Source organism: Boleophthalmus pectinirostris, unplaced genomic scaffold (genome assembly GCF_026225935.1).
Source record: "Boleophthalmus pectinirostris isolate CB_2022bp ecotype Guang Dong unplaced genomic scaffold, ASM2622593v1 HiC_scaffold_20, whole genome shotgun sequence".
In the NCBI taxonomy this organism is placed as follows: domain Eukaryota; kingdom Metazoa; phylum Chordata; class Actinopteri; order Gobiiformes; family Gobiidae; genus Boleophthalmus; species Boleophthalmus pectinirostris.
The window spans coordinates 32209612-32233913 of NW_026571153.1; the positions used below are offsets into that span (position 1 = coordinate 32209612).

General features: G+C 41.5%; 1 pseudogene; it reads left to right on the forward strand.

The window, feature by feature from the left end:
- The first annotated feature begins 548 nt into the window (after window positions 1–548).
- On the forward strand, window positions 549–23547 carry LOC110165844 (interferon-induced very large GTPase 1-like; annotated as a pseudogene).
- The last annotated feature ends 755 nt before the right edge of the window (window positions 23548–24302 follow it).

The window sequence follows — 24302 nt, forward strand, 5'->3', positions numbered from 1 at the left end:
AGCGGCCTTCAGAGGCTACAGCCTTCGAATTGGGACACGGCTTTTTTTGCTGGTCTTTCAGCTGACCAGCCGGTGTGGCGTTATATACGTTTAAGGCCATACTGGTGAATATTCCAGGTAATAGAATAACATTTCCTCAGAGACAAGCAGGTGACGACCCCTCCATCAGAAAAAATGACATAGTGTGCCTTTAACTGTTGACGATAGTCAAAACACACAGTTACAAACCTTTAGGGGGCAAGCGTGCTACTTGCACATGCAGTGATTGTGCAAAATTATCTTTTTAATGTTCTTCAGTATAGAAACCATTCTCAGCTCTCAAAAAGTACAAAGTAAATAAAAGCCTTTATCATAAAGTTAAAATCACACCAAACTATTTCAGACTATTACAAAGTTCATTTTTATCTTGGAATAATGTGTTGATTTATTCTTGATGTTCAGCCCTAAAATCAAACATCTTCTCTGATATCCCAGGGCATAGGCAAGTTTCTTTTCTGTGTAACATGAGATTCTGTTCTCTGAAAACAAAAGTGAAAGTGATTGAATAAAACCAACTGAGCCACATTACAGTGCCCATTTGCCTTTCAAGAGATGCTTAGGGCAGCAACCGCAGTGCAGCTAAAAGACTTATCCACACTTAGCACATGAGTGACTTCAGAAATGCAGTGATTCATCTGTAAAAGGTAAGGTTACATGTTTATCATATGTTAAGGGAGTTGTGCAAAATATGTGCTCCTGTTGTACTGTTGTAGTTTTAAAATTAAATAACCAGTTAATTTACTGTATAAAATATTATGAAGGAATTGTGGTTCAAATTAAAGAAATATCCAAAGTTAAAATGACTTCAAAAATACATTTAAAAATAAAAAATAAAAATCTTGTTTTGGGATTTCATTGCCTCAGGAACTGTTATGGATTGTACTATTTAGTCCTTTTATTCAGAACTGTATTTACTTTTTCCAGTATAATAAGTAACTGTTTTGCACATCTCACGGCTTGTTACATCTGAATATTCAGATGAAAGAAAATCTATTATTCTTAAATTAAGATTTTTGTTTTGTTTAACTTTTTGCATTAATAGCACTGTCACATGTTTTTACTTGAAATATTAATAAAACTAACAGTACCTTAAAATCATGCATGTTATTTAAGCCAACCGTATAAACACATGAAAATGATGGATTTCAAGTTGTAAAATAAACAGAGTAAGAAATTGCTTTGTAACAGTGGAGGCTGTGGGTTTCATCACTAAATCTACTGTACCAGCGTCTGTACACAAAATGTCTGAGAGTGGGCACGCTCAGACTAACAAGGCAGAAGAGGACGTGGAGGAGGAGGTACACACATCAAACACAACAAATTCATTTAGCGAAGAAAGAAGAAATTGTATAACTGTTGTAATCATTTGTTTAACAGGAGTTTTATGAAGCTGTTGAGACATGCCAAGAGCAGGACTGTGTGAACACAGACACTGATGGTATGTGCTTTTTTCTGGAAACAACAAAGATTTAATTCATTTTATATATTTTTTATACTCCCATTACATACCTAAATACAATACTAGAGAAATACCTTGTTTTGAATACACACCCAATCTATTAGCATATATTTGCTAAAAGGGTGTAACCTCACCATTGCAGGAGGTGGAGCAGGAATGAGGCAGCAATATTCTCCTTGGAGCCCAGCCTAGTCCAGGTTTGTAGTGGTGAAAATATTAACCTGAAGGAAAATGAAACTAACCATCTGCAAAGGTGTTGTGGGCTGAACAAGTGCTGTATGAACTGGACAAACAGAGGATGAGTTTGAAATGAGTAGGCTGAGTGATGATGTGTTGAGCTGGAGGGAGTACAGTAGTTCTCTAGGCTGATCCTTTGCTACAGTTTTAGTAACATATAGTGAAAAGTAAAAGTAAAAGAGACAGTCTTCTTGTGAAGCACTCGTGTGTTCTCAGCTGACCTGGTCATTTCTCTTTAGAGTGCCTACTTCCTTCTGGTAGCATGAGAGCAAACAAAGGAACTCAAATACTCAAAAAACTCAAAAAAGACATGGAAAGCAAACTGGTCAGACTGGTGATGTCATGATATAAACATTTCATGCCTAGAAAATGCTTGATTTTCCCCCTTTCCTGTAGTGCTTGGAAAACGGAAATCATCAGTATTTGAAATATTCTTGTGTCTTTAATTGGCAGGTGTCCCTACACCGAAAGTATCAGTGCTCTGTGTTGGTCCTGATATGGTTACTTTGGCCGTGGAGCCTCATCCATCTCCTCAAACATTTGAGCTGGTCATCGATTACTGCGCCGCTGGGCAGAGGGGCTCTGTGGTGCACACAGACTCCCCCTCAGTGGACGTCACAGGGCTGTGTCCTGGGACAGAGTACATGTTCACTATCACCAGGAGGATCCAGAGCCCACAAACGTGTGTGCGCGTGGTCACAGGTCAGCATGAAGAATGATTTATTGTTCTAAATACTCTAAACTAATATGAATTGGTTTTTGATACTTTTCCCCAGAACCCGTACCTCCTCCACTGCTATCAGTGAGTGACATCAGAACAGACTGTGTGACTCTGTCCTGGGAGCCCCCTGCAGGTGAAGTCCAGAACTACACTGTGACCTGTTGCAGTGGAGAAGAGGTGGTACAAGAACTCCAAACTGAAGAAACCAGTGTGACCATCAGTGCCCTGAGACCAGGACAGCACTACCTCTTCTCTGTGTGTGTAGAGCTCCAGAATGGACACAAGAGTGAGCCTGCAGTGACCTCTGCTGGAACAAGTACGTTATACAGCCTTTCCTCCACTGGAGAGTTTTATGTGCACGTAGTAAGAGTTGTTTTTGTCTGGAAGCTAAAGCTAACATTATTTAAAATGCATTTTTATTTTATTTATTTATTTATTTTTATTAAGGACATCACAATCGCATTAAACAAGCCAGATGTATTGCTTTGAGTGTTTTAGCACAACACCTGTCCATGTACAAATATAAACTACATGCATGACAGTACAAAACAGATAAGGTACAAACAGATAAAATATATACAGTACATTTTCAGTGGATGCATTTTTGATAGGAAACATACAATCATTTTAATTTACTTTAAAATTTGTTGTTATTGGTTTCCAGTGTTAAATTAGCTGGTAAACCGTTCCACAGTCTGGCCCCTTTAGAAGAGAAAGAGGACTGACCAAGAGTCGTCCTGTACATAGGAACGACACAGTTACCACTAGTAGCACCTCTTGCAGTAGCTCTGTGTCAACATTTTATGGTCCTGGCAAATTCTGACTGCAGTCATGTATCACAGTTAAGACACTTAAAAAAGAATTTAAGATGATTAAAATTGGTTAAATTTTCAAAGTTAAAAAGTTGATGTTTCTTTATCATTTCACAGTGGTGCCAGTGTCTGGGCTTTTGGTCAAGGATCTTAAGGGTCAGTTTGTATAATGAACAAAGCGGTTTCAATGTGGTTGAGGAGGCTTGGGACCATGAGGTGATACAGTAAGATAGATGAGGGAAGATCATTGCATTAATGAAGAGTTTAGAAGTGTGGAGCGTTAGATCTTTACATATGAAATGAATGCAAATGAGACTAGTTTTAATCTTCTTTTGCCCAAGACATTCCAGGTCCACGTTCAATTCAAGTTTAGAGCATGTGTAGTGCTCTTGTATGTAAACTAGTACACCACCCCCTGGGCCTCTAATTCTGTCTTTTCTACAGCATGTGAATCCTGGTATGTTGATTAAGTTGGGGGGTAAGTTTTCGTTTAACCAGCCCTCAGAAATGCAAAGGTAATCTAAATCTAAGTCCATGAGAAGGGACCTAATCTGATCATTTTTTGGCATTAAACTTCTGATATTAATGTGACCTCCCATTGTCCCTTTGGGTTTGGTAGTTGGGTTCCAAATAACTCTTGCATGATTTACAGTTTGAAATAGATTATGCTCTTTCTGTTTCATTATGGCTCTATTGAGAGAACTCTTCTCTGTGGTTGTGATTGATGGTAGATAGGGGTCAAGTGGTAACGGAGGGAAACAGTGGCAGATTTTGTACATTCAAATGTCTCTTATTCAGAAACTAGAGGGACTATTGAAATAAGTAAAGTATCAGAATGTAGGAAAGAGTTACACTCCAACAGGGTCAAGTTAAACCTGTGATATTCTTTCAAGTTGTTGACAAAAAATGTTAAAAACTCATGTCGGTAACGGAGGGAATGAAATATGCAGCACTTTTTGGGCAATAAATCCAAACAGTGATAACTCTTGGTTCTCACTTCCATATCCTTAACAAACTGGTTTGAATATTTGCTTCATATAGTTTTCTACCATATGGTACAAGATTAGGTTGAAAAACCTCTTACTTTTTGAGTCATGAGATTTTTTATTAAGAAAGGTCATGGTAACGGAGGGAAAAGTAACAGAGGGAAAATTGTGCAAACAAGTAGAAGGTGCAGGATTTTACATCATTTGTCACTTTTTTCTTCTGAATACTTTAATATTACTTCAAAATGAAAGGAAACTATTTCTATAAAATATGTCAGTCCTTCCAAGCAAATTTTTATCATTTTAAAAACATAAAAAAAAATTAAAATAAATCATGTACCTTCATCCACAGTTCAAAGATATTCCATCTTTGAACTGTGGATGAAGATACATGAATCAATTTATTTACATGATTTGCAGGTCTTTGAAATTTGGGAAATAATTTTTGTTCCATGTTTCATGCATGGTCTGTTTAAAACATATGGAACTTTAGAACCAAAAATGGTCCAGAAAAAAGGTCAACAGTTTCATAAACTAGAGTACATATGTATCTGTTCAATACATTTTTATATCAGATGCATTAACTTGAATTTTTGGCCTTGCTGTTTACTTCTGCTTGACTGGGGCCATAGGTATGTTCATTGAGCTTTGTACAAAGAGGAGTTGCATTAGAATCATTTATATTGGAGCCCTGAGTCTATTTGGGTGTTTCTGACGTCATACTGCGCATTACTATTGAGTGACTGTAGAGTTAAGTTGGTGTTTGTGGATAGGATACGTGATCCCACACTATTTGGGTGTATAATTTTGGACGATGTCAAAACAAAAGGTATACACCTGTCTCTACAAAATCTCTTTAACCAGGTGTGGAGTTGCCAGAGACGGCTAAACTTCACATTACCGAAACACGGTGGGGGTAAAGGGCCAGAGATTACACACTGCTTTTCACTGTTAGATATGTTGTCAATTAATTTCTCAAAGTCCTGTTTGAGGATTTCAGATTGTTCTTAAGATAAGTCATTAATTCCTGCATGAATGACCTTCTTAATTATTCACTACGATGAAGTCGAAGTCCAATTTTGCCACCACAGTAAAGATAACACAACTAGCATGGTAACCGCACTGAGACAAGACAAACTTTAGTGAAATACATAAAAAAAAATATGGCACAGGTACAGCTTAAAACTCTTACTTTTCATTCTTCACAGAGCCTGACCCTCCAGCGAAGTGCACAGTGAGTGACATCAGAACAGACTGTGTGACTCTGTCCTGGGAGCCCCCTGCAGGTGAAGTCCAGAACTACACTGTGACCTGTTGCAGTGGAGAAGAGGTGGTACAAGAACTCCAAACTGAAGAAACCAGTGTGACCATCAGTGCCCTGAGACCAGGACAGCACTACCTCTTCTCTGTGTGTGTAGAGCTCCAGAATGGACACAAGAGTGAGCCTGCAGTGACCTCTGCTGGAACAAGTACGTTAAACACCCTTTCCTCCACAAATACTCTGTGTATGTTAAAGGAGTTGTTTCTGTCTTAAAGGGATAGTTCGGGATTTTTGACATAAATCTGTATGTCATCCCCGTGAGCAGTGTCGTGCATCAACACTGACTTACCCCCAACAGCGTCCGGTGAGTCGAGATACTGGCTGTTTTCTGTGCTGATGAAAGTAGTCCGACAAGTTGGTGGGGACTGTATAATAAAGTGTTTTTCTTCTCAAAACAATCTGTGTTCAAAAGAGTGATACATTTGCATCACAAAACCATCGTCGCCTAAAAAGTCAGACCTCATAATCACTTGGTACTATTTTCTCTCCGTCCGTATCACTGCGCGCTGCTCCCAGGTGACAGCCACACCTGGTTCACTTTGTTTACTGCTCGGAATGTTAGCGACAACATGTCTGATTACAACACCGACAATAAAGACTTTGCCTTTACCACAAAGCCAAGGGGAGATCTTTATGAACCTGAATATACTGATGCCGAAATTCACCAGATGGAGTTAGAACGAGCAGAGAGAGAAGAGAGACAGAGAAGTGGTACAAGTTGAAGCTGAAGCCGTGAGAGACCGAGTGACACTCACCATCACGTCATTTATAAACTCATACACAGCGAACATAGAGCCTCCACTGTGACTGAAGCATGGACGACTAATAGAAACATGGAATCATCCACACGTCCACGTAGCTGCTGCCAACAGTGTACGAGACATTTACAATAGTAATAACAGTCGACTTATAAAGTTATGTTTTGTAGAAGCTTCACTGGTGATATGACACTGAGTGATTTACTGCACACAGAGTTACAGCTGATTCTTGAGTCTGTTCTCTTGTAAACACAGCGGCACTTCTTCGTTCTTACCTGGTTTGGTTTCCACATTGAAGCCAAAGGCAAGAAGCCAAAGTTTCCTCAGCACAAAGTCCATGACAGGAAAACAGTGAAATGTGTGTGGAGATTCAGACAGATTTTTGTTGTTACAGCCTGGAGAATCAAGAGTTCAGACCATTTTTTAGATATATTCTTATGTATCTTTTACAAGCTTATATACTTATGGCTCAAGCTCTCACGTTTGCTCTCTCACGTCGCGGCGGTCTGCGCATGTAAAAACTGCCAAACAACTGAGGAAAGTGATGTATTCGTGCACGACTGTCACCTGGCGGCAGCGCGCAGTGATACGAACGCAGAGAAAATAGTGCCAAGTGATAATGAGGTCTGACTTTTTAGGCGACGATGGTTTTGTGATGCAAATGTATCACTCTTTTGAACACAGATTGTTTTGAGAAGAAAAACGCTTTATTATACAGTCCCACCAACTTGCCGGACTACTTTCATCAGCACCGAAAATGGCCAGTATCTCGACTCACCGGACGCTGTCGGGGGTAAGTCAGTGTTGATGCACGACACTGCTCACGGGGATGACATACAGATTTATGTCAAAAATCCCAAACTATCCCTTTAAAGTTAATGCTGACATTAATTCAAATGCATATCCATGATCTTGTGCTCATGCTTTGGCCCTGCGCTGCAAACTCTGCTCTGGCCCACTGTCTGTATAAAGAAGTGGACTAAGAGAATGTGGCGTCACTCATAGCATTTCTCTCCAGCCTAATGTAGCTCGTCGAGGCTAGCAGTTATGGTGGTGAATTTGGAGTTGAGTTTGATATTTGGAATTCTGACTGCGAGTATCATAGCAACCAAAGAGCCAGTCTGGAGCGAGGCTGTGATGCTCCTTTCTGTTCAGAACTGTTGGTTTGGCATGGGGCGGGTGCTTAGCAATGCTGTCAATCAAACCCATTGCTAACGCAACCGGGAATGACCTCAGGGAAAAAGGCACCTGATTTTCTGCTATTAATGTTCATATCTTGATGTACAGATAAAAAAAGCAAAAGAAAAGCACCACTATCATGTGTCATTTAGGGTTAATAAGAACATTTTAAAAACAAAATGACCAGCCTGACAGCAGCAGTGATGCAGAGAGGGCGACACGTTTTCTATAGAAAATGAACTGGAGCCAGAGTAGATGAAGCGTGCCCATGCTCACTTTCTATTTGGAATGAGGTGGCTAGCAGGTCAGCTATGTCCATTTCTATATACAGTACAGTCTATGGCCCCAGGAAATGATCAGATTGGCAGATTGTTGCTCCATGAGAAAGTGCAAAGATCATTTACATTTACACAGTGATACATCTTTTTTTTTTTTTTTTTCTGATTTTGGTTTTCAAAACAAAAATAAAATGCCATACTTTCATTATGACCAGGTGTGAACGCTTCTTTGTTTCAGAAAAGAGTTAAAAATATGGAAACTAGAATTAGTTTATTTTAAACAGTTGGCAATGGTTCAAAGGTTTTTCTCACATACCTTGCATTTTGAGCATCTGGATTATTTGCCATGATGATGTCAGAATGCAACTTTGCCACAGCGATAAAGTTAACAACCACTTGCATGCTAACCACACACTTCTTAATGATCAAAGACACTTCAAAATTAGATGCAGACAGGACACAGCAAACTTATTTTGACCTCAAGGGCAGCTTTTACATATATCTGGACAGGTACAACTTAAAACTCAAATTTTGAGTGTCTTTCTTTTCATTCTTCACAGAGCCTGACCCTCCAGCGAAGTGCACAGTGAGTGACATCAGAACAGACTGTGTGACTCTGTCCTGGGAGCCCCCTGCAGGTGAAGTCCAGAACTACACTGTGACCTGTTGCAGTGGAGAAGAGGTGGTACAAGAACTCCAAACTGAAGAAACCAGTGTGACCATCAGTGCCCTGAGACCAGGACAGCACTACCTCTTCTCTGTGTGTGTAGAGCTCCAGAATGGACACAAGAGTGAGCCTGCAGTGACCTCTGCTGGAACAAGTACGCTTACAACCTATTGTTCTCTAGGAATTATGTGGAACACCTGCTTAGACAATGGCAGTCCAGTTGGATTTAAGAATTGGATCTACATTTTCTAAAAGTAACATATAGATCAGCAGCCTTCAATTATATTTTCCAGGAGGCCAGATTTTTGGGAGGGCTTTGGTCTGGGGGCTGGATGCCAATTTTATGTTTTATCTCTGAAAAAAGCTACAACAAAAAATCAACAACTTAAAAAAAAATCATAACAATATTGCTCTGTCAAGCCAAGACAAACCACAGTGTGGACCTGAAACCAGACTTAACTGTAATTCTGTTAATAGCAGATCTAGAACCATCAGGTCTAAACCAAAAAAAAAAAAAAAACAACCCTTGTCTAGAGTGGGTCTACTAATTATGATTATATCAGGTCTTAACCACGTCTAAAAAAGCCTTAATAAGTTGTGAAAAAGCACTGAGGCAGAACTAAACCAGGTCTACTAAGATCATAACATGCCTGTGATAAGTTATATATCATTATATTTAAGATTTTTGCAAAAACATTCAGACTCAATCCGTGTATCATTCGTTCATTCGTTTTTCAATATAAAACCAAAAATAAGAAAACGAAAAAACAACAGTTTTCTTCGTTATTTGTCTCCAAAACCAAAATGAAAAAACGGATAAGGATTCGTTTTTTCAGTTTTCGATTTTGTGTTTAAATGAAGAATGGAAAAAACGGATAACGGCCGTTTCCCGTTTACGTGACTTCAGTGACTGCGATGCCAGACTTTTGCACCGCATACGGACTGAACCGGGACTGATCCAGGTCCGAGACCAGACCGAGACCAGAGCGGGACTGAGACCGGCACCAGACCGGGACCAGAGCGGGACTGAGGGTGTTTTCACACCGACAGTATTTGGTGCGCACCAAACGGTCCATTCGAACCAAAAGTGGTTAGTTCGATTCATTTGCGTTGATGTGAAAGCGTCAAGCGGACTCGGACCCGAACCAAATCAAGCGGACCGAGACCACAAAAAAGAGGTGGTCTCGGTTCGCTTGAATCCGCACCAAATGACCAACATTGGTGCGGTTCCTCTGGTGTGAACGCGAACCTGGGTCCAAACCATAGACAGTATGGACAAACGGACTATTCCAAATGCATCATGGGAGGGAACGCGTCTCCTCTGCCTGAAATGACGCGCTGTACGACTCCAGCGCAGTAACAGATTGTTGTCCAGACGCAGACGCGATTCATTTTCAAATCATTTTACCAACAATGGCCAATACAGAGAATGTAACACACGAAGATCAGAGCAAGTATCAGTGTGCGAACGTGTGGCTCCAGAGTGAGTCAAAATTGGGGGTGCGTACCCCTGTTCGGGACCTACACGCACAGAGACGACCCGGTGTTCCCCGTGATCACGCAGCAACCAACATTTGTTATTTTAGGCTTTAATTAACCAAATAATTTCATGGCAATAGGCAATCGCCCATTCAATTGATACAACTTAAAAAAGTCCCTGTTTTTAGCCTAGAGTGAGAAATACAGTGGGACTAGATCCAAAAGCTTTCCCCGGGAAGAACCAAATGCGCGGAGGACGGACGCTCAGAACAACATATAACAAACCAAACTGGACTCACGCTTCTGTCCGGATGCTGTACCACCTTGGAACCAGCCGCGGTTCTTGAGCGCGGAGAACCGGAGCAGCGCGCCCGGACCTGTAGTCCACAGCGCATTCTCGCTTTTCCCGCACGGAAACAGCGCGCAGACGACTGAACGTACCCGCTCGGACTCAGTCCATCAAGCACTGGTCTTGCTCGCCAGTTTGGAACCAGCACATGGAGGATAGAGCCTCCGGACCATCTGACCAACGCGCTTGTAACAGAAGACCAAGGACCAGACCCCAGCCCCGTCCTGAGGAGCTGCGCGCTACTGTGAGCGCTGTTGGCTGCTGCTGTTACCTGAACTCTGGGCTGATGCGGTGAGTTTGTACAAAGTTCTACATGTTGCTGTTTTATGAGTTCATGGTGATAATTTGAGATGAGGACGGCCCGTGGTGTGAAAACGACCTGAGTCTCAGGTCGTTTTCACACCGCTAGTTCGATTATTTGGTCCGCACCAGGCAATAAAATTGTTATTATGTAGCAAATACACTCCAGTGTGGTCCGCCTTCACACCGGCAAACGAACCAAAACTGGTTCGATTGACGTGTCTCTGTTTCCCCGGTAAAACAGCGATACTCCAGTTATCAACACCGATGTTCCTGTTAATACTGCGGGCCATCCTCATCTCAAATTATCACCATGAACTCATAAAACAGCAACATGTAGAACTTTGTACAAACTCACCGCATCAGCCCAGAGTTCGGGTAACAGCAGCAGCCAACAGCGCTCACAGAAGCGCGCAGCTCCTCAGGACGGGGCTGGGGTCTGGTCCTTGGTCTTCTGTTACAAGCTCGTTGGTCAGATGGTCCGGAGGCTTCATCCTCCATGTGCTGGTTCCAAACGGTGGCGAGCAAGACCAGTGCGCAATGACTGGGTCTGAGCGGGTACGTTCCGTCGTCTGCGCACTGGTTCTGTGCGGGAAAGTGAGAATGCGCTGTGGACTACAGGTCCGGCGCGCTGCTCCTGTTCTCCGCGTTCAAGAATCGCGGCTGGTTCCGAGGTGGTGCAGCATCCGGACAGAAGCGTGAGTCCAGTTTGGTTTGTTATATGTTGTTCTGAGCGTCCGTCCTCCGCGCATTTGGTTCTTCCCGGGGAAAGCTTTTGGATCTAGTCCCACTGTATTTCTCACTCTAGGCTAAAAACAGGGACTTTTTTAAGTTGTATCAATTGAATGGGCGATTGCCTATTGCCATGAAATTATTTGGTTAATTAAAGCCTAAAATAACAAATGTTGGTTGCTGTGTGATCATGGGGAACACCGGGTCGTCTCTGTGCGTGTAGGTCCCGAACAGGGGTACGCACCCCCAATTTTGACTCACTCTGGAGCCACACGTTCGCACACTGATACTTGCTCTGATCTTCGTGTGTTACATTCTCTGTATTGGCCATTGTTGGTAAAATGATTTGAAAATGAATCGCGTCTGCGTCTGGACAACAATCTGTTACTGCGCTGGAGTCGTACAGCGCGTCATTTCAGGCAGAGGAGACGCGTTCCCTCCCATGATGCATTTGGAATAGTCCGTTTGTCCATACTGTCTATGGTTTGGACCCGTTTTCGCGTTCACACCAGAGGAACCGCACCAAAGTTGGTCATTTGGTGGATTCAAGCGAACCGAGACCACCTCTTTTTAGCGGTCTCGGTCCGCTTGACGCTTTCACACCAACGCAAACGAACCGAACTAACCACTTTTGGTTCGAATGGACCGTTTGGTGCGCACCAAATACTGTCGGTGTGAAAACACCCTCAGTAGCGCTCTGGTCCCGGTCTGGTCCTGGACCTGGTCCATCTGAACCAAAAGCTCTTAGTTCGGTTCATTTTCGTTGGGGTGAAAGCTCGGAGTCCGGTCTGGTCCGGTCTGGTCCCGGTCTGGTCCCGGTCTGGTCCCGGTCTCAGTCCCGCTCTGGTCCCGGTCTCAGTCCCGCTCTGGTCTCGGTCTGGTCTCGGACCTGGATCAGTCCCGGTTCAGTCCGTATGCGGTGCAAAAGTCTGGCATCGCAGTCACTGAAGTCACGTAAACGGGAAACGGCCGTTATCCGTTTTTTCCATTCTTCATTTAAACACAAAATCGAAAACTGAAAAAACGAATCGTTATCCGTTTTTTCAGTTTGGTTTTGGAGACAAATAACAAAGAAAACTGTTGTTTTTTCGTTTTCTTATTTTTGGTTTTATATTGAAAAACAAATGAACGAATGATACACGGATTAGACTCGTTTCCCAATTCTGCAATTTTTAGGTTTATAATTTGACTTCCTGATTGGAAAGTGTGACATCACATTGGAGAATTCCATAAGTGTTAATCAGCAAAACTCCTCTAATATACACAGAAATGATTATCTGACAAGAACATACCGTACGTAAGAAAACACCTTTATTTTGTTGAAATCCTGTTTGAGAAATATGAGAAAAATGTGCTTCTTTGTGTAAATTATGTTGAACATTTAGATAGAAATCTAGAGTTTAGAACTCTCTACTTCCTGTCATTTTCAACACATTTTTCAATTTTTCTTCACAAATTGCTTCTTGATCAGGGTAAAACTATAATTTATTTTTACAACAGGTATTAGCCCACCAGATTCAAGGCCGCCACACACTACAGGAGAATTTACCCGATTTAGGCTGCGATGTGCTTCTCCCTGAGTTCAGTGAGCAATGACCTGACTTCGTCTATCTGTGTGTGATTTTGAAACCGCTGTGTTCCTCATGTGTGCTGTCTGTGTGACTCTGAGCTGCTCTGTCAGATCATAACCACCAAACATCAGCAACGCTACAGTAAGAGCCAATAAAACAGAGCATCAGGAGCAGATGGAGTGACGGACACAGAGACACAAGATAAAAACTCGGGAAATAGCGAAAATAATGAGGTGACTTTATTTCTTACCTCTCAAAAAGTGATACATTTAAACTCAAGCATCTCATCCATATTCATAGAATTTATCCTCTGCAAATAATGACCCCAGTCCACAAAAGAGCGCTGAAGCTGCAGATTAGTGATAGTGACTCTACTTTCTGTGAAATTTATTGCCAACTTTCTGTGCATTAAAACTCATGTATCTGAAGTATTGCACCACATTACACAAATAATAATAACACAGTTTTGTCTTGCATCTAAATGAAAAATGCAGAGCTCTGGGGCCTCATTTATAAAGCTCACTTACGCAAAAATCCTTGCGTACACGCTCTCTACGCCAACCGTGGTATTTATGAACCTAGACGTGCAAAGCGTGGCGCTTTGCTTAACTCTACGCCAACTCGGGACCTCCTGTAAGCTCTACGCAAAGTCTGGAGACACGGGGAAAAAGTGACACTCGTGGAGAGAAGCAGAAGTGAACAGAGTTTGAGGAAGTGTTTGATCAGAAAATTAACATATACAGAAGAATTACCTTCAAATGTGCACATTTAAGTGTTTGGTTCACCAAAACAGGGAGAAGGGCTGTTTATTCCACTCATTATTCTCCACTATATTATACATTTGAAACTCGCGCACGAGCGCGGCCATGTTCCCGGACCCGGTGCAGCGCAGAGTCCCACAGTCCACACCGCGACCATAGACTTCTACAAAACACAGTCTGTGACCAACACAGAGGATGAAATAATGACCCGACCTGAGAGAAAACTCTTCCCTTGGACGCAGCAGGAGCCAGGCTTTGATTTAATGAACGCAACTTTAACACTTTTACTTTAGTCTTTACGCACCGAGCGTCAGAGTGACCCGAGTCTGCGGACAACACGAAGCCCACTGCCCGAACCTGACCCCAACCAAAATCTTCCCTACATTTTTGTATAATGGGGAACTCTTGCACATGAGAGCTGCTCTCTGACTGTATGAAGAATGGAATAATGCCCCCGACCCAGACCCACACTCACAGACCCAGACCCACACTCACAGACCCAGACCCACACTCACAGACCCAGACCCACACTCACAGACAGACCACACTCACAGACCCACACTCACAGACCCACACTCACAGACCCACACTCACAGCACTCACAGACCCAGACCCACACTCACAGGTTCAGCAGTTTGGATGTTTCGTGTGGACTTTAATTGGCAGAATAACATCTGTATCTGATGTGTTTCATGCTAAATCTGTGTCCTCGTATCCTCGTGTCCCTCCCTCGCTCCTTTCCCTCTCCAGGGGAGGGCATCTGAATCTCTCCCACAAGCTCATAATTTGACCACTCAGATCAGCGCGTGCACGTATCTATGTGTATATGCATAAATACAGGGTCAGTCCACACACACATCATAGACAGACTTAAAATATAGCGATAAAACTCTTGAAACAGCGAAAAAACACATGGGCTTTACTGCAAAGATGTGCTGCCTAAATATTATGAAATATTATTAAATGAACAGATGAGTCATTGTTGTCACTTTTAGTTTTGTATTTATTTATTAAACAAGGTTTAATAAAGTCTTTAATAAAGTCTTTGTGGTGATCACGTGGTGCTGCGTGGAGCCTCTTCCTCCCTCTGTCCCGCGTGTCTCGGTCAAACCCACTGATTATTGGCTCATGTTCAGGGAAATCTCATTCACCAGTCACTTTACATGCTCCTTTTATGGTGAGGTGGAGGTGTGGAGACGGCGTGACGTGACATAGGTTTACGTGCGCAAATTCTAGTTGCAGGTGGGATTTATAAAGCAAAGATTGCGTGGTTTGGTGCGTGCAGTGGGTTTTCTAAATATGGAGTTTGCGTGGCGCACGCCTCTCGTAGCTACTAGGTGTACGCACTAACTTACGACAACTCCTGCACAGTTTTTATAAATGAGGCCCCTGATCTTTTGGACACTTAAGAGTCTCAAAGCGAGTGGTTTTACTGTAGACAGGAAACAGCAGGTCCGAGTGCGCTCGCAACTGTCTCAGTCTTTGCGATCGCAGATTTAAAATCTCATTCTTCATGTCTGTTGTGTGCTTTTTGTCGCATGTTTAAATATTGTTTAAGACCGATAAATCCTGTAATGTGTGGCGGCCTTAAGTCAAAATTACAGTCATAAAAGTCTGTCAAATGCACTTTAAAGGTAAATAACATTACAAAATCAGGTTCAGTAGATGCTAAAAGCACAGCACAGCAGGCATCCACAACTGAGCTAACTTGCTGTTTAGTGAATATAAAACACATGGAGCTTTGTTAATACATGTAAAAAGTGTCTGTCCCGACCTCATAGTCCCAGGTTAAGCTCATTCAAGAGTGAAGCCTGAGAAACGCGCTGTCCAAACTTTACTCCTCCACTGCATGTAATTCTCCTCCTTAACAAGTGGACTTCCCTTGTGCAGGATACAGTCACACCAAATCTAAGAACCAAAGCTTTGCGAATGTGGTGCAGATGTGATCCCAAAGTTTACAAGAGGATCATTCCGCGCCAAATCTCAGAATACCCCTGCTCGACTATCTCTAATTTGACTGAAAAAATTCTAGGAGGTTTACACACTTTCCAATAGGAAAAGCCCCAAATTTTTACTCCCAACTCCTTATAGTTTTGTCATTAAAACATATATTGTCAACTCTGCCCTGACCTGTTTTGAGCAGAGTTTTCCAACAAGCCACTTTCAGATTGCTGTATCTAAACTAAACTATTTAAGGTCAGTCCTTAACCCTTTTCAAGGGTTAAAACTTGGCAAATGTACTTGTAAAATCTGGACTTTTACACATGTGCTTTTGATTTATCACAGATTTCTGGGGGCTTCAATTCACTTGATAATTCTACTCGCAAAATTGCAAATATGAGGGCATCTTTGAAGGACTGTGGAAAGTGCAATTTCAAAGACAGAGGTTTGATATTGAACATAAACCTTCCCACACATGCGTATGTGTGTGTACTTTGTATTTAAAACTGAGCCTCTGTGATGAATGACTGTTAAAAATGGAAAAAATACATTTGGTGCCATCTTTACCATGTTATACCAGAAAAATGACAGCACCCACCAACATAAAATGGACAGTTTTAGAAAGACTAGATGTCTGTTTTTAACATATCCAAAATTTGTGATGGTGTTCGGCCTTATTTTTGCAAAATGAATTTTTGAAAATGTGATGTCCGCACACATGTAGAGCATTCATGGACTATGAAGGTGCTTTTGGAAGCTAAGAAAACACTCCGATTTCATGACACACACCTTAAACTCAACAAAATGTTTTGATTTCATTCTTCATAAACTATACTTGAAGTATAACTTATATGCAGTCTTTACATATAGAAATAGAAACGCGTCTGTGACGATCCTGCGCAAAGATGCAACAAAAAGAGGGAGGTGAGGGGTTATATATTTTTATGAACTAAAGAACTAAAAAAAAAAAACATATACAACATAGTACATTTGCCAAGTTTTAACCCTTGAAAATTTGAAGAACCTACATTAAATATTTTTTTAGATACAGCAATCTGAAAGCTTGTCGGAAGACTCGGCTCAAAACAGGTCAGGGGCAGAGTTGACAAAATATTTTTTTAATGACAAAACTATAAGGAGTTGGGGGGTAAAATGTGGGACTTTTCCTATTGGAAAGTGTATGAACCTCCTAGAATTTTTTCAGTCAAATCTGAGATGGTCGAGTGGGGGCATTCAGAGATGGCATGGATAAATTATAAAGATTCTATGATAAGATTTTCAAACCAAAATAGTTTTTATCATGGAATTTCTGAGCTTGTTCACATAAGTACAATCGTTCACAAAGGTGGTCTGACGTGCGGCTAACGAGCCCTTCAGTGTTGTAAATCCAGTGAAAGAAAAAGCATTGATCATTATATTTTATTTTCACAGAAACACATGTGGAGTCTGCACTCGAGAACCTGGGCTTGGAGAAGCATTACAATGACAAGCTTTGCTTAAACAAGATGCTGCAAATTGATGAAAAGACCATGACTGAAAATAATGTGATGTCAAACAAAGATGTTGCTTGGTATTTTCTCAAGAAACTGATGATGGTAAATGTTACAGCTAGGAGTGTGAAATGCACATCAGTGAGTGATACAAACGGTGATGAAAGTTCAGACAGTTCTATCTTAGATCTGCAAAATTTAGTGACAAGTTTAACCTCAGTGTGCACCGTGAACCCTCTTGACATAATAACAGCCTTGTTTCTGTGCTCTGATGGTTTTGTGCAGCAGGAGCTGTCACTCAAAATGTCAATGTGTCAGTTTGCTGTTCCTCTGCTGCTTCCAAACTCTGACACAAACCAGTGCACACTGATGCTGTGGGCCTTAAGAGACATTCGTGAAAAAGTACAGGCCTAAATCTCTCTCTGAGTCCAAGGGCTTCAGAGAAGAATGCATCGTTCACTCTGAAATGCCAATGATCTCCTTTGTGAGACTTGGTGAGTGCTCTTTGTCCAAATCTGAGATTCTCAATAAGCTCCTGAGCAATTCTCAGCAATATCATGACACCTTTGTGCACCACAACATGCAGTGTGGTGACTGCCCAAGAACTATCTCCAATGGATGGCTGAAATTACTTGGTACCTTCCCTGTGGAAACAAGAACATTGACATTTTTGATGAGCCAGTGGCAGTAGTTAACCTCCGTGGTGATATTGCGTCTGTTGAAACACAGTTCTCCTTTTTGTGTCAAACATCTTCAGCAGTTTTTGTGTTTTTTGACACATTAGATTCTGAATGCAAGCAACTGGTGGCATTAAAAGGCAAGGCAGAGATATTTCTTGTAGGTAATCATCAAGGTCACAAAATGTGTTTGAATGCTTTACACAAAGTTGCGACAGAATTAGACTTGACCAACAGCAATATCATCATCAAAACTAAACAAATAAATGATGCTGACTTTGTTGCTAAACTACAGAAAACAATGAGAGCTGCAATTGAAAGCTCAACAAAAAGGATACCGATAAAGCAGATGGAGAGTGTAGCATATGAACTGGGAGTACGTGTTGATGAAGACAGCCCAGAGTGTCAGAAAGCAAAACAAAATGCAGATGCAATCACTACAAAAATCCATGACACTCTTAAGTTCAAAGAAAGCCAGCTGCCCATGCAAGGTCAAATCTGGAAAGAAGTCACTTCCTTGGAGAAGGAAGGATGCAGGCTTCGAAAAGCGGGTTCTGAAAACCTAGAAGAGTACAGATTTAATCTAGATAAACAAATAAAAGATCTCCGCAAGAAACAGAACTTGTATGGCATGTCAGAAAGTATGTCCTGCTTCCTAAGTGGCATATCCAGTCCTGAAGGGGAGAGGTGTTTTTTCCTGAAGTGGCTCAGAATAAATCTTGATAATATTTCTCGTGAAAAGTTGTCATGGCTCAGAGAGCTGTATAAGGAAAAGTCAAAGGCATCTAACAGCACTGAAATAAAGGACATTCGACAAGCAACTCTCCAATAGTTCACTGGGAACTGAACATTTCTTTCCGTGAAATGGGCCAAATCTATGAAGCGTCAGTGTCTCTTCCAGAAAATGACCCTTCACGCCAACAGTTACAGCATCTCCCCAGACTCTGTGCACAGCTGCTGCTTGATGGCTTTCCTCTGGAGCTGGTGGATGGAGATGCCTCTAACATCCCTCTCAGATGGGTGAGTGATGTTCTGGCCCAGCTCCATGACCTGGTGTCTCCAAACAACAAGATTCTGGTGGTCACAGTTCTCGGAGTTCAGAGCACAGGGAAGTCCACTCTCCTCAACACCATGTTTGGAGTGCAGTTTGCTGTGAGCAGTGGCCGATGCACTAGAGGAGCCTTTATGTTACTCATCAGAATCAGTGAAGATCTGAAAGCAAGTCTCAAGTGTGACTTCATAGTGATCATTGACACTGAGGGCCTCAAGTCTCCAGAGCTCGCTCAACTGGACGATAGCCATGAGCATGACAACGAGTTAGCAACCCTTGTGGTTGGATTGAGTGACATCACTATTATCAACATCGCTATGGAGAATTCTACAGAAATGAAAGACATCCTGCAGATAGTTGTGCATGCTTTTCTGCGAATGAAAGAAGTGGGCAAAAAACCCAAATGTCAGTTTGTTCACCAGAACGTGTCAGATGTTTCAGCTCACGACAAGAACCTGAGAGACAGAAAACTGCTCCTGCAGCAGTTAAACGAGATGACTCAGGCTGCAGCCAAAATGGAGAGAAAAGAGGAGAACAGGAGTTTTACTGATGTGATGGACTACGATCCTGACACTGGAAACTGGTACATCCCTGGACTGTGGAACGGAAACCCCCCAATGGCCCCAGTCAATGCAGGATACAGTGAAGCTGTCTATGAACTCAAGAAAAATGTCATGCACATTTTGGAAAAATGTGAATCATCTGTTAATGACGTCCTGCAGTTCCGTGAGTGGATTACAAGTCTTTGGAAGGCAGTGAAACATGAAAACTTTATCTTCAGTTTCAGAAACAGCCTAGTGGCTGATGCCTACATGAAACTGTGCACCGAATACAACAAATGGGAATGGGAGTTTAAGAAAGCCATGTACTCTTGGGTTACAAATGCTGAAACACAAATTAGTAACATTGGTTTAGTGGCTGAGAAATCTGACGTTGGCGAAGTCCTTGCTTGTCTCAAAAGGGAGGCTCAGACTGAATTGTGTAAATGGGAAACTTCTCTTCTTCATAACCTCACAGATTATTTCAAACAAACAGAAGGACATGTTTATCTTGTGGAGAGATACAGGGAGCAATTTTTTAACAGTGCAAAAATGCTTCGCAGAGAAATAGAGACCTCTGTTATAAATCAGCTCACAGCAACAGCAGAAGTCAAACAAGCAATGGAGAAGGTGGACAAAATAAAAGAAAACCACACAAAAGACTTAGAGGAGGAAGTGTGTGCATTGATTGACAAGTGTAGAGAGGAGAAACGCACAATGACAGATCAGGAACTAGATGAAGAATTCAACAGGATGTGGGAAACAACCGTGACAAATCTTAAGAAATCAGTTTCTCATGCAAAAGGTAAAGATGTATTTGCACAAGTGGCTCACGACCTGAGAACAAATGTGTTACACAAAGGAAGTCATGCTAGTGAATTAGTCAACCAAAAGAAACTACAGGACTGTGGTAAGGACAATTTTGATGTTAAACCAGAAGGGTTCTATAAAAAAGCAAAACATGCAGCTGCCAAATGGTTCAGTTTTGAAGATAACATAATGGCTGTACAAAAGATGGCTGACAGCACAATTGCTGCTTGCCAGCAGTTTATTTCAGAGAAAGTGGAAAGAGGAACAGATTACCATGACACCTACATCCAAGAGATCCTCAGAATTATTGACGAGAGGTTGCAGTGTAATCAACAACTGAAAACTGACATAGTGTTTGAGGTCTCTCTGAAGCAACACATCTGTGGAGATGCAGCCAGGAGATTCCAGGAAATGCACGAAGATTTCCTGCATAAAAATGATCCTTACACATGTCTCAGCAAAAACAAACTAAAGTTCTGTGCAGATTTTAAGGATGTATTTAATGAAAAAGACCAATGCCAAAAAAAGGCAAATGAGTTCACAGACCTTTGCCTGAGACCTGCAGTGGAAACCTTTGTGACTCGCTCTCTGGGCCCAGATATTGTTGGTGAAATGCTCACATGCCATCAGTTCAGCACACGGACAGCCTTTCAGTACTATGTGTTACTGGATTTAATCACAAATGAGAAGTTTGATAGATATTGGAACTACATTTGCAGCTATGAGGAGTTCATTAAGGAGTGGATCTTTCAGCAAATCACAGTGCACTTTTCAAACAAGTGTAAAATATCAGAACTTGAGAATAAACACCTTCAGTTATGCATGGAAAACATAACCAGTGCTATAAACAAGGCTGAAAAAGTTGGTGGTAACTTAAAGGAATTTGTTGATGATTTTTGCAAAGATCTAAGGGATAAACTGGTAATTTCCCAAGATGCACTTGGAGCTTTTATGATCTTGAACAATGCTGACCAGAAACAGTTTGCATACTGGCTCAGAAAGTGTGTGAATGAAATGATACAATCTATTCAGAACAAGTTTAAGAAAACAAAGTTTGAAACCAAACTTCACAGTCTCAGTCTAAAGCCTCATCACGAGCTGTCTGACAGGATGATTGGATGTGGTCAACAGTGCCCCTTCTGTAAAGCTCCATGTGAAGCTGGGGGCAAAGGTCACACAGAGCACTGGACCTCACTCCACCAGTCACAGGGTCTTGGGGAGTTTAGATATGAATATTCAAAGAAACTGGTTTGTGACATTTGCTCAACTCTGGTTCAAAGTGAGACATCGTTTCGCTGCTTTGCCACTCTTTTTAAATACCATCCTTACAAGAAATACAGAGAGATTTTCCCTGACTGGAAAATCTCTCCAGATGTCAGTCTTGAGGCTTCAGATTACTGGAAATATGTTATGGCAAAATTTAATAAAGATTTTGCCAAAGCATACAATGCAAAATCTGCAGAGATTCCAAAATCATGGGAATCCATTGGACAAAATCAAGCAATAGAGAGTCTTAAAACATCATTTTACATTCACTGAGCTGCATTTACACCTTTCTGTGTGCACAAGACATGTGAAAGTCTATTGTTTCAATGGTAATTATATAGTCTATGTATTGTCAAAGCTTTGGCGTTGCAGTTATACAATCATGACTGCCTCTATACACTAGCCTGCAACTACATTTTTCAATCATGAAATGTCATTAGATTTTTCTTAAAGCAATTTCCATTTGCCAAAAACTTAATCACCCAATCTTTATTAAATGTATACAAATAATGTTTCTTAGTATTTTGTTAGTTTAGTTGTTCATTGAAATCTGATTTAATTGAACCCTTATTTAATAATCAGTGATTCTCAGTCGGTGTTGCTTTGGGAGCCACCTTCAGGCTGTCACAATAAGCATTTAACTATGCACTATGTAACTTTTTACTTGGGGGTCTGTCACGTTTCTATGGATATGTCCTCTGCTTCTAATGTTCCACAATATGACATTAAACAGATCTACCTTACATTACATACATTTATTCAATTACGGGTGGATTTATAGCTCAAAAATAACCTAGAAAAACTGGCATTCTGCCTAAACGCGGTTGTTTCTCCACAGATCTGACCTTTAACTTGGCCTAGTTTGGTTTCTATGGTCTCTAAAATTGTAAAAACAACTCAGACCATCAATTTTGACACCCTGCAGCCACTCACAATTATCCAGCGACTCTTATTTGACCTCAATCCACCAGTTGAGAATCACTGTTTTAAAGCTCTAGTTTTCAATATTGTATTTAAGGGCGTAATTGGTGACTAATGTTTACATTTTGTTGCATTCTTCAGCTGTGGTTTATTTGTCTACTAGTCCTTTGTAAGTTTCTGAACAATCTTGTAAGAAAACACAATAAATTATTAATTATGTATTGAAAATTATATAGAATTTGAGTATTATGAATTGAGATTGTGCCTACCGTATTTTCTGCACTATAGGGCGCTCTGGATTATAAGGCGCACTGTCATTGAATGGTCTATTTTCCAAGTTTTTTCACATATAAACGGCACCGGACTATAAGGTGCATTAAACGAAACACAACAGTTAGATAAGTCAGTCAAATTTTATGTAACATGTTCACAATCACTCTCAACTTTGTTCAATTCTAAAGCATAAAAAAAATACTGTCTGTGACGCTAAATTGTTAGAGTATTCAAAATAACTCATAAATGTTCAAACAGTTGGCCGATTACAGCATCCATCACGTCCACATCCCTCTCATTATCTGAGTCAGTGTGGTTACTGTTCCCTGGCAGTTCAGTGATGATTCTGGTCTTGGTGAAAGCTCGGACCACAGTTGATACTGATCCTTAGTCCAGGCGTCCACGATCCATTGGCAGATCGTGGTGTAAGTGGCTCGGCGCTGTCTCCCTGTCTTGGTGAATGTGTGTTGTTCTTCTCTCATCCACTGCTCCCACACAGCTCACACTTTCACTTTATAACAGCCTTGAGTTTAAAGTGGGCGTTGTAAGTGTGTCTCTTGACAGGTGCATTTTGATATTAAAAGGAATCACAGTATGTATACTCTACGATGCTTCTGACTACGGGAGCCATAATGCTGCAAGTGGTGCGACTTTGTAGTTTACTAAAGTCGTACTGAGACACTCCAATAAATTCATATATAAGGTGCTCTGGATTATAAGGCGTGCAGTCGTGCTTTGATGAAATTAAAGACTTTTAAGTGCGCCCTATAGTGCAGAAAATACGTTATATGTCAGTTGTGGAGTTAAAGACGCACTGTGTAACTTTTTGGTTGGGGGTCCATCACCTGCTGGTTTCTATGGATATGTCACTGCTCTGATTGTAATGTTCTACAGTATGACATTAAACAGCTCTGCCTTACATTTATTCAATTACAGGTGGTTTTACTGCTCAAAAGTACCTAGAAAAACAAGCATTCTGACTGACCTGTAACTTGGTCTGGTTTGGTCTCCATGAAGATAGAAAGGTTTAATGCCATACTGTGAAACATTCCAGACAAAGCAATAACATCTCCATGGAGACAAGTATCTGACAGACACTCCACGAGAAAAGCAAAACACAATGCAGCGTGTTACTCTACAGTCCAACTACATCTTTTACACACTGCACTACATAACAACATGTACTAATGTGTAATATTTCTAATGTACTTAGTTTTAGATCTACTGCAGTGATTTATTTACTTGACCAGTCTCAGTCCTGGTCTGGTCCCAGTCTCAGTCCCGGTCTGGTCCTGATCTGGTCCCCGTCTCAGTCCTGATCAGCCGACAGTCTACGCGGGCGCACCTCCAAGCCCGTCCTGACATTCCTGCTTCAGTCCTGCTTCAGTCCTAGTTTAGTCCTGGTTTAGGACTGAGACCAGGCCCAAACCAGGACTGAGACCGGGACCAGACTGGGACTGATACCAGGACCAGCCCGGGACAAGTTTAGGACTTAAATCAGGACAAGACCAGGACCAGACCGGGACTGAGACCAGGACTGAGACAGGAACCAGACTGGGATCAGACCGGAACTGAGACCAGGACTGAGACCGGGACCAGACCGGACCAGATTGGGACCAGACCAGGACTGAGACCAGTTTAGTCCTGGTTTAGTCCTGTTTTAGACCTGGTTTAATCCTGGTTTA